Below are 10,343 nucleotides of genomic sequence, written 5' to 3'. Positions count from 1 at the left end.
AGGGTTATGGACCAAATACAAACAGGTGGGACGAGTGTAGTTGGGACATGTTGATCGGCGTGGGCACGTTGGGCCATAGGACCTGTTTCCACAATGTATGACTCTATTACTTTTTTTTTTAAAGCCACAAAGTGATGGAGTAACTCAAGGGTTAAGGCAGCATCACCGGAGAACATGGATAAGTGTTATTTTGGGTTGGGGTGCTTCTTCAGATCAGTCTGAAGACTGTTTCTCGAATGCCAAGTGTTAGGTAAAATTGTAAATGGTTCCTAGGGTCTAGGATAGTGTTAGTGTATGGGGTGATCGGTGTGGACTCGGTGGGCCGAAGGGCCTGTTTCTGTGCTGTATTTCTAAAGTCTAAAAGTCCAAAGACTGTGGGTAAAATCCAGCGCTTCATAGCTCAGGCACATGCAGATAAAACGTATGCAGTCCCAAACTAAGCTTCTCTAAGGGTTCTCCTCTGGGAAGGCAGAGGAAACTAAGTACACATGCTGCCATTAAATATACAGCGATTAGCAGCTGCAAACGATAAGATCAGACATTAACTGAATTATTCATCCAAAATATCTAAAACTTCTTTCTGTTGGTGTACAAGGTCCTTGTTGCTTGGGAAATGGGTGAAAGCAGCTTAGTTTAGTTTGATTTAGTTTAGAGACACTGCACACTAACAGGCCCTTTGGTTTACTGAGTTGGCGCCGACCAGTGATCCCTTTACGCTCGCATTATCCGACACACACTAGGGACAATTTACTACCGAATCCACTTAGGCGACAAACCTGTATGTCTTTGGAGTGTGGGAGGAAACCGGAGCACATGGAGAAAACCCACATGGAGAGAACGTACAAACACCGTATAGACAGCACCCGCAGTCAGGACCGAACCCGGGTCTCTGGCTCTGTAAGGCAGCAACTCTACCGCTGTGCCACTGTGCCGCCTTATTTGCTGAGGCTGTTTGGAGAATTAATGGCAGTAATGTTGCAGCTGCAGAGGCAATGGAGAAGATGTCAGTAGCCATTGGGCCAGTAATTTGCTTCCATGGTTAATAAATAAGCTACTGATCAAAGGGTCAAGGCAGCCTATTAGGGGCATATATTTCCAGCTTTGATGACATAGCCACTCACTCCAGATGTTTGCTTCTATTGAAAACACAAAGTGCTAGAGTAGGTCGAGGGGGAGGTCCCTGACAAAGCACGGCCCAAAGACGTACAGGTATGTAGGTTAATTGGCTGCGTAAATGTAAAAATTGTCCCTAGTGGGTGTAGGATAGTGTTAATGTACGGGGATCATAGTGTTAATGTACGGGGATCGCTGGGCGGCACGGACTTGGAGGGCCGAAAAGGCCTGTTTCCGGCTGTATATATATGATATGATATGATAAGAAGACCGCGACGGTGGAACAGGTGGAGGATGGTGTCTGGCCGGCGGGTGGAGACCACAACGGTGGAAGAAGCTGCAGCAGGGAGAGCCTCCCCACCGTGGTGGAGTCCGTGCCGTTGCTCCCGGGTCTGTCTCTGTCACAGACCATGCGGTGGCTGTCCGTGCACCAGTCTCCCCACGGGGAAAGACGTCACCCTCGGGCGTCAACCTGGAGGGACATAAAGTCTGTGGCTCCAGGATCGGCCTCTTCAGCCGTCTCAACTCCCAGAGACTGGACCCACCAGGAGGACAATCACACTCCACTTTGAGTGATCGCACATGACACTGATCTCTATTACTCTTTCTATTTTGGAGGAACTGTAGGGTTGCAATTTTCTGATCAAGTGAAGAGACTGAATCACTCCGAATAACCCTCTCTAATTTCAAGTAGCCCCTGCATTCCCTTCCTCACCCCTCCCACACCATAGCCATCCTACTAGTTCCACTGTTCGCATCCCCGTATTCCTTCGTTGTCACTTCTACCCCAGCTAACTATGGGCCATTACTGGCTCCACCCTTTCTTGGTCATCTGCTGCTGGCCCTGATTTGTTCTACCTCCAGTTCCCCCCACCCTCCCACCTCTACTTTCAGTCTGAAGACAGGTCCCGACCCAAAACGTCACCCACCCTATTTCTCCAGAGATGCTGCCTGACCCTGCCTGCCCAGTACAGGTGTCAGAGGCTATGGGGAGAAGGCAGGAGAATGGGGTTAGAAGCTAGAGATGGATCAGCCAGGATTGAATGGCAGAGTAGGCTTGATGGGCCGAATGGCCTAATTCTACTCCTATCACATGACCATATGACCTTATGACCCGCTGAGTTACTCCAGCACTGTGCGTTTATCTCCGGTACAAACCAGCATCTGCAGTTGCTTGCTCTCCAAAGGCACGCCATGCTACACAGAAAGGCCATCATTAGTCTGCTTCAAGGCAGTTCCCTTGTGTTGGCAATTTTACCAGGTGCTGAGGTCTTGCCAGCAGCCAGCTGGATGAGTGCTTCAGTGTGAAGCTCCAGGGACCAGATGGAATGCCCAATAACTCTTTTCTTTGAGCTCCGACTCACTGGTAGAAGCGTTCTGTTGGAACTGGGTCACTGCAGAATTTTATAAGGCTCCAGTTCACAATGCTGGCCTGTTGGCAAAATAAATGGCGCTATTCTTTTTTGTAGATGGGAGATTAGTAGTGTAGTAATAAGTTATGAATTATTGCCATGCTATCCTTCAATATGATTAATGTTGCTGAATGTAGTTACATTAGATTTTACTCACAATCTAAAAGGTGTTGACTAAATTTAGAAATAATAAACCATTTTTTAACTTTTATGAGTCAAATCAGGATGTCACACCCCTGATATTCTGATGCCGTGATGTATAAAATATTACTTTTTTTATAGCTTCTTTTGAAATACTGTTCAATTATTTTCTTCTAAAGGTGCATCTGGTGCCTTGTTCGTTGTAGTCATTCTTGTCATTATGTTATAATTCTTGATGTATTTATTGGTTTTGGTGTTTTCCAGAGGCATTTGAAATGGAGGCAGACATTTTGCTTACAGCTCAGGACGGCTTGTAGGCTTTGCAATAGTAAAACACAAAGTTGCTGGAGGAACCTCTGGGTGGCAGAGTGGCGCAACGGTAGAGTTGCTGATTTGCAGCGCCAGAGACCTGGGTTTGATCCTGACTACAGGTGCTGTCTGTGTGGAGTTTGTGCATTCTCCCTGTGACCACGTGGGGTTTCTCCGGGCGCTCTGGTTTTCACGCTCCAAAGATGTGCAGGTTTACTTCGATAAATTGTAAAATTGTCCCTAGTGTGTAGGATAGTGCAAGTGTACGGGGTGATCGCTGGTCAGTGCGGACTCGGTGGGCCAAAGGGCCTATTTCCACACTATATCTCCAAGTCAATTTGTTACAGCACTAGCTCAAAGAGAAAATCTTCCACACCAGGGATCAAGCCATTAGGTTACAGATCTTTCTCATCGTCCATCGATGGTTAATTCAAGATTTTTTCTAGCCCATATTTCCAGTTAGAAAGCTGACAGACCAGTTTATTCATTGAAGGATCAGGAAAGGGCGTCACAATGATGTTGCAGATAGAGCTGCTGCCTCACAGCGCCAGAGACCCTGGTTCGATCCTGACCTTGGGTGTTGTCTCTGGGGAGTTTGCATGTTCTCCCTTTGGCCGCGTGGGTTTCCTCTGGGGGCTCCAATTTCCTCCCACATCCCAAAGATATCTAGGTGTGTAAGAAAGGTCTCATCCTCAAATATCACCTCTTCATGTTCCCCAGAGATGCTGCTGAGTTACTCCAGCATTTAGTATCCTGTCAGGTTTGTAGGTTAATTGCCCTTTGTAAAATGTTCCTAGTGTGTAGGGTGTGGATGAGAAGGTGGGATAACATAGAACTAATGTTAATGGGTGATTGATGGTCGGCGTGGACTTTGTGGGCCGAAGGGCCTATTTACACACTGTATCTGTCAACTAAACTAAACCAACACTGGGACACACTGCAGATTAATTAATGGTGGTTAATTATTTCTTCTTGAAAGACAAAGGGGTAACAGATGATATCCATTATTCCGAAAGGCCCTCCAGATTTTAATTCTTTCTGACAGAGGATAGAAATACTGTTGATGGGTCAAAGCTTATTTAATACATCCATTTCAATCCGAGACAGAGATGTTAGAGGTGTAAAATCTAGCACTAAATGTTGAATCGACTGACATGTGGCATTACAGTAATTGAAAGAATTGATTTATTCGACAGAGATGTCAAGTTGATTCATCAGTGTGAAGTGTTAACATTTTGTATGCTTCAACAACAACCTCCATTTGTACAGCATTATTCAGATCAGTCAAATTGGTGGTGCAGTGATAGAGTTGCTGCCTCACAGCTCCCGTGACTCGGTTTCGATCCCAATTATGGGTTTGGCTGCACGGAGTTTGTCCGTTCTCCCCATGATCGCATGAGCATTCTCCGAGATCTTCAGCTTCCTCCCACACTCCAAAGACCTACAGGGGGCTGCATCCGAGCAAGGTCCCCCACCCCCCCCCCCCCCCTTTGGGAACAAAGCACTATCAGCTGCAGACAGGCGGGTAATGCAATGCACAGCGCTACAGACTTAGCGCCGGTTTGGCGCGCAAAGGTTTAAACAGAGCGCTGTCGGCTTACCGCGTGGGGATTTAAACAAAGAGCTGTCGGGTGCAGTGCTTTGGGTTCTAAATATATCGATACCGGCTGCAGCGCTATGGCGTTTAAAAATGGAGCCACCAGCTACGGTGCTAATGGGTCACAGACTGTTCGGGCAAAATTCTCGTATAACCCTCGAACAGTCTGGTTACCATCACATCCGGCCCACAGGCATTACCTCGTTACATCCGGCCCGCAGGCGTTACCTCGTTACATCCGGCCCGCAGGCGTTACCTCATTACATCCGGCCCGCAGGCGTTACCTCGTTACATCCGGCCCGTAGGCGTTACCTCGTCACACCAGGCCCGCAGGTGTTACCTCGTTACATCCGGCCCGCAGGTGTTACCTCGTTACATCCGGCCCGCAGGCGTTACCTCGTCACACCAGGCCCACAGGCTGTAGTAAAGTCCACTCGGTCGTGATGCCAATCCGCACATACAATGTCGTAATATTATGGCCAACAAGATTGTCCCAATGGTCAGTCCCCAGTGCACCACTGTTGTCCACCAGCATCCAAACATCCTGAAAGGCCACCATCCTCCCGAGGGATTGTAGTCGTGGCACTGTTCTCCGACCCTTCGAATCTTCCCTACGGCTTCCAGGATGAGCTCGGCGAGTTTGGTGATGTTTTCTTTTACCCCACTCAGGGTTAAGCCAGTCACCGAGTCTGTATGACCACACATGGTACAAATTAACTTGTTTTGTTGGAGGTCCCAAACGTTAATGCCATCATCAATGCCACCAGAGATAATCTGATCGCTTGTGTCGTTAAACGTTGCTGCCAGTGCTTGGTGTGTGTTTTGAAACGTATGGATTGCAGCCTTCTTCCGAATGTCCCATAGCTTCGCTGCTTCGTCGTCGCTCCCTGTACCGACCAACTGTGGTCCCTGTCGGGCTGGATAACATGAATTCACAAAGGATGTGCGACCTTTAAGTCTCTTGATCCTTTCACCCGTTTCACTGTCCCACACTGCTAGTTTTGTCTGTTGATGCTGGAAAAAGCATGCTGCCATCTGCATTATAATGCAATTCCATCACTGCTCCACTGTGACCTTTCAATGTAGCATAAATATCGCAGTCGCTATATGCATTCCAAAACAATACGAGTCGATCAAATCCTGCAGATGCCAGTGTTGATCTATTAGAGTGAAATTTACAACAGTAAACATCTCCCTCGTGACCCGTTAAAAGCATTAGAGGAGCTTGTTGCGGGGGTGCTTGGCCTGCACAAGCGCCATCTCGTTTGCTATTTATTTTTACCAAACATTTTCTATTCTATTCGTCAGATCCTGCCAACTACACCAATTGATACAAGGGAACAGGTTCAAGGATCTGACTAGTAGAACAGAAAAAGGCTCATCAGTGTTATTGGCAAGAGAGAGAACAAAAACAATACTTGCCTGGGTATGTGCGGGGTCCGTTTTACAGCAGCACACCTCCCTCTCTCTGTTTGCCCCCGTCCGCAGCACTGATCACGACTCAGCCCGTCAGTGAACCCCTCTGGTACATGAACACATCAGATTTATTGGCAAGAGAGAGAACAAACACAATACTTGTCTTGCTATGCGCCAGGTCCGTTTTACAGCATAGGTGCAAAAGATTCAAATTATTTCTCGTTATCCTCACAATTATAGACAATAGACAATAGGCAATAGACAATAGGTGCAGGAGTAGGCCATTCAGCCCTTCGAGCCAGCACCGCCATTCAATGCGATCATGGCTGATCACTCTCAATCAGTACCTCGTTCCTGCCTTCTCCCCATACCCCCTCACTCCGCTATCCTTAAGAGCTCTATCCAGCTCTCTCTTGAAAGCATCCAACGAACTGGCCTCCACTGCCTTCTGAGGCAGAGAATTCCACACCTTCACCACTCTCTGACTGAAAAGGTTCTTCCTCATCTCCGTTCTAAATGGCCTACCCCTAATTCTTAAACTGTGGCTCCTTGTTCTGGACTCCCCCAACATTATGGTTCACAAGTCATGCTCAGCATAGGCATTGTGGGTCGAAGGGCCTGTTCCGGTGCTGTACTTTTATACGATCTACGTCCTGTTCAATCCAAAATAACGTAGAATTACGCAAAGTGCTGGAGTAACTCAACGGATCAGGCAGCATCGCAGGAGGAAGTTTATAGGTGAAGTTTCGGGTTGGAAATGAAGAAGTGTCCCGACATAAGGCATCACCCGTCCATTTTCTCCAGAGATGCTGCCTGACATGCTGAGTTTCTCCAGCATTGTGTTTTTTTTTGTTTTGTGAACCTGCAGATATTACAGATCTGCTTAAGAAGATGATGGATAAGTATGTGTTCATAAGTTTAGATCAACAGAGCATAAAGGGACAGAGACAGGTCTGATAAACAATCTGGTTTGTGGTTGTACATCTTAATTCCAATCTGCCAAATTCAAAGACATTTCATCTTTATAGTTCTGAGAATAAAAGGTGATTTCATTGAAGTTTGCAAGATCCTAGCGGAGCTTTTTTAAATTTCAAAACTAAAATATATTCACTACAAATAAGCAAGAAATATAAGAACACAATGAAAAAAACAAAAATGTAGAAACAAGGAACAGCGGATGCTGGTTTCTATCATAGACGCAAGTTGCTGGAGTAACTCAGCAGGACAGGCAGCATCTCTGGAAAACGGATAGGTGATGTTTCGGGTCAGGACCCTTCTTCAGACTGAAAGTAGGGGGTGGGGTGGTGGAGGAGAAGACCATGCACCTATCTAAAAGTGCCTTGATTGCATCTATGATATCTGCGTCTACCACTACCCCCAACAGCACACTCCAGCCACCCACCACTCTCTGTGTAAAATACTTCCCCTGCACATCTCCTCCAAATAATCCTCCCCTGGTCTTAAAGCTAAGCCCTGCAACATTTGAGTCTTTGATGAGTACTTCATGAACGAATGATGCAAGGGGTCATATTGAATTTAGTAATGGGTTTAGTGAATTACTTTATGGTGCGCAAACATTAATCAACTGTTGATAATAATGTAATTGAATATGATGAAAGGATGATAATGTAATCAGCTACTATAAGTCTTGATTTGATCAGTTGGATTCAATGTAATGAGACAGAGATTTAGTTTAGAGAGTTTAGTTTAGAAATACAGCATAGAAACAGTCCCTTCGGCCCATCGAGACCACGCCGACCATTCCCACTAGTTCTACGATATCCAATTAACTTACAAACCTGCACGTCTTTCGGATGTGGGAGGAAACCAGAGCACCTGGAGAAAACCCATTAGGTCATAGGGTGATCGTGCAAACATCACACAGCAGCACCACGAGGTCAGGATTGTCTTTGGCGCTGTGAGGCAGCAGCACTACCAGTTGCACCATGGAACCGCCCCTAATCCAGACATGATTGGTCATTCATTGCAATGGGCAAACCAGTCACAGGTAATGAACAGTGTATGAGTGGGAGCTTTTCAGAACAATTTAACGTGGAGCATTGTGCCCATGCAGAATAAGGCAGCCATGGGTGGCTGAGGATGGCAAAGACAAACATAAATAAAGTTAAACAAAATTGCCCTGTCATGCTGATCCAAAAATCATGGTGACTGCAAGATGAGTTCATTCCCAAGATACGGCGTGGAGCTGATTGACCCAGCAGGGGCACTGTCGACAGCGAGGAGGGACCCACATTGCCACGAGCGAGGAGGGACCTGCGACAACGTGAGCAACCGGGCGGGGGGCCACCGTGAACCAAAGGGGACCCGCACCGCCGAAAGCGAGAGGGGCACCGAGAGCGAAGGGGGGGACCCCCACGGGGGGGGTCGCTTGTTGCCAAGTGTGGCGGAAAGCCGGCTTTGCCGTTGTGAGAAGATAGGACTGTTCGATTAACTTCTTGTTACTTTGTTGGCGCCAGAAACATGGCAACTCTTTCTGTACTGCCCTGGTGAGGTCTGCTGTATGATGTTAACAGATTGTATGCAAAAGCAAAGAATTTCTGGGCACCTAAGTACATGTGACAATAAAGGATCATCATCACCATCATCATTATAAACCATAAACATAAGAAGGGTGACATGGTGGTGCAGCACTAGATTTGCTGCCTTACAGAGCCAGAGACTTGGGTTCGATCCTGACTATGGGTCCTGTTTGTACGACGTTTGTACATTCTCCCTGTGACTGTGTCGGTGCTCCGGTTTCCTCCGAAAGAAATGCAGGTTTATAGGTTCATTGGCTTCAGTAAAAATTGTAACTTGTCCCGAGTGTGTGGGATAGGGCTGGTGTTTGGGGATCGCTGGTGGCCGCGGAAGGGCCTTTTTTCCCGCACTGTATCTCTCAACTACACTAATAAAATATGACAAAATGGACTGTAACAAGAGTGCCCATGCAAGGCATCAACACATTTATTGGCACATTTTTTGTGACATTTATATTAAGCAATAAAGAGCGACAAAAAAACAGTGATTATATTGAAAATCACGAAATGTCGAACATTGATTACCTTCAAATCGCTGTTTTAATTAGAAGAAAGGTTTTAGAGTGCCAGGCATCGAGAGTCACCAAAATTTATTGCAAACAAAATGACAGCGGTGACATCTCATTTGTTACTTGAAGAAGGTGAGGGAGGGAAATGAAGGGATTATAGGTTTATTAGTCTAACGTCTTCTGGTAGAGAATATAATTGAGATGAGAGAAGTTGCAAAGAACTGCAGGCGCTGGCTTACATGTAAAGAGACAAAGTGCTGGAGTGATTCAGCAGGCCAGGCAGCATCTTTGAAGAGCATGGACATGTGCTATGTACTTTGGCTTCCAATATCATGCTTTGATTTGCCCAGAATAACTGACAATTTATTGTATATATTTTTTGTTGTGTTGTTGCATTTAATGTAAGCCTGCTGCAAGTAAGAATCTTGTTGCTCCAGTCCCAGTTTAGATAACAATTAAAATCTGTTGACTCTAAAGGTTTGTTTCCACACTGTGTGTCTCTATCACTCTATAACTCAATGAGTATTTCAGGTCTAAAACCGGTCGCCTTGGTAAATCAATTGATTTGAAGGCACTGGAATATTGGAAGCACTGGAAGTGCAGATGCTGATTTGCAACAACAAAAAAAGCCACAAAGTTCTGGAGTAACTCAGTGGGGCGAGCAACTTCTCTGGAGAACATGGATAGGTGACATTTCAGGTCAAGACACTGACTGGGTGAGTGGTGAAAGAGGAGAGATAATAGGGAGACACTGAAATGGGTAGCATGCTATTAGTGTAGGAAGGAACTGCAGATGCTGGTTTAAACCGAAGATAGACACAGAAAGATGGATTAACTCAGCGGGACAGGCAGCATCTATGGAGAGAAGGAACGGGTGACATTTGCTATTATTGCTATTGAGGGCGTGCAGCGTAGGTTTACTAGGTTAATTCCCGGAATGGCGAGACTATCATATGTTGAAAGACTGGAGCGACTAGGCTTGTATACACTGGAATTTAGAAGGATGAGAGGAGATCTTATCGAAACGTATAAGATTATTAAGGGGTTAGACACGTTAGAGGCAGGAAACATGTTCCCAATGTTGGGGGAGTCCAGAACCAGGGGCCACAGTTTAACAATAAGGGGTAGGCCATTTAGAACTGAGATGAGGAAAAACTTTTTCAGTCAGAGAGTTGTGAATCTGTGGAATTCTCTGCCTCAGAAGGCAGTGGAGGCCAATTCTCTGAATGCATTCAAGAGAGAGCTAGATAGAGCTCTTAAGGATAGCGGAGTCAGGGGGTATGGGGAGAAGGTAGGAACGGGGTACTGA

At 46.2% G+C, this 10,343-nt stretch overlaps 1 pseudogene; it reads right to left on the bottom strand.

Annotated features, from left to right (window-relative positions):
* Positions 1 to 4,944: 4,944 nt before the first annotated feature.
* On the bottom strand, positions 4,945 to 5,794 carry LOC144600744 (U5 small nuclear ribonucleoprotein 40 kDa protein pseudogene; annotated as a pseudogene).
* Between the last annotated feature and the right edge of the window lie 4,549 nt (positions 5,795 to 10,343).

This window comes from Rhinoraja longicauda, chromosome 15 (assembly GCF_053455715.1).
Source record: "Rhinoraja longicauda isolate Sanriku21f chromosome 15, sRhiLon1.1, whole genome shotgun sequence".
Classification (NCBI taxonomy): Eukaryota; Metazoa; Chordata; class Chondrichthyes; order Rajiformes; family Arhynchobatidae; genus Rhinoraja; species Rhinoraja longicauda.
Note: the sequence above shows the minus strand (reverse complement) of the source record. Positions and strands in the feature narration are given on the sequence as shown.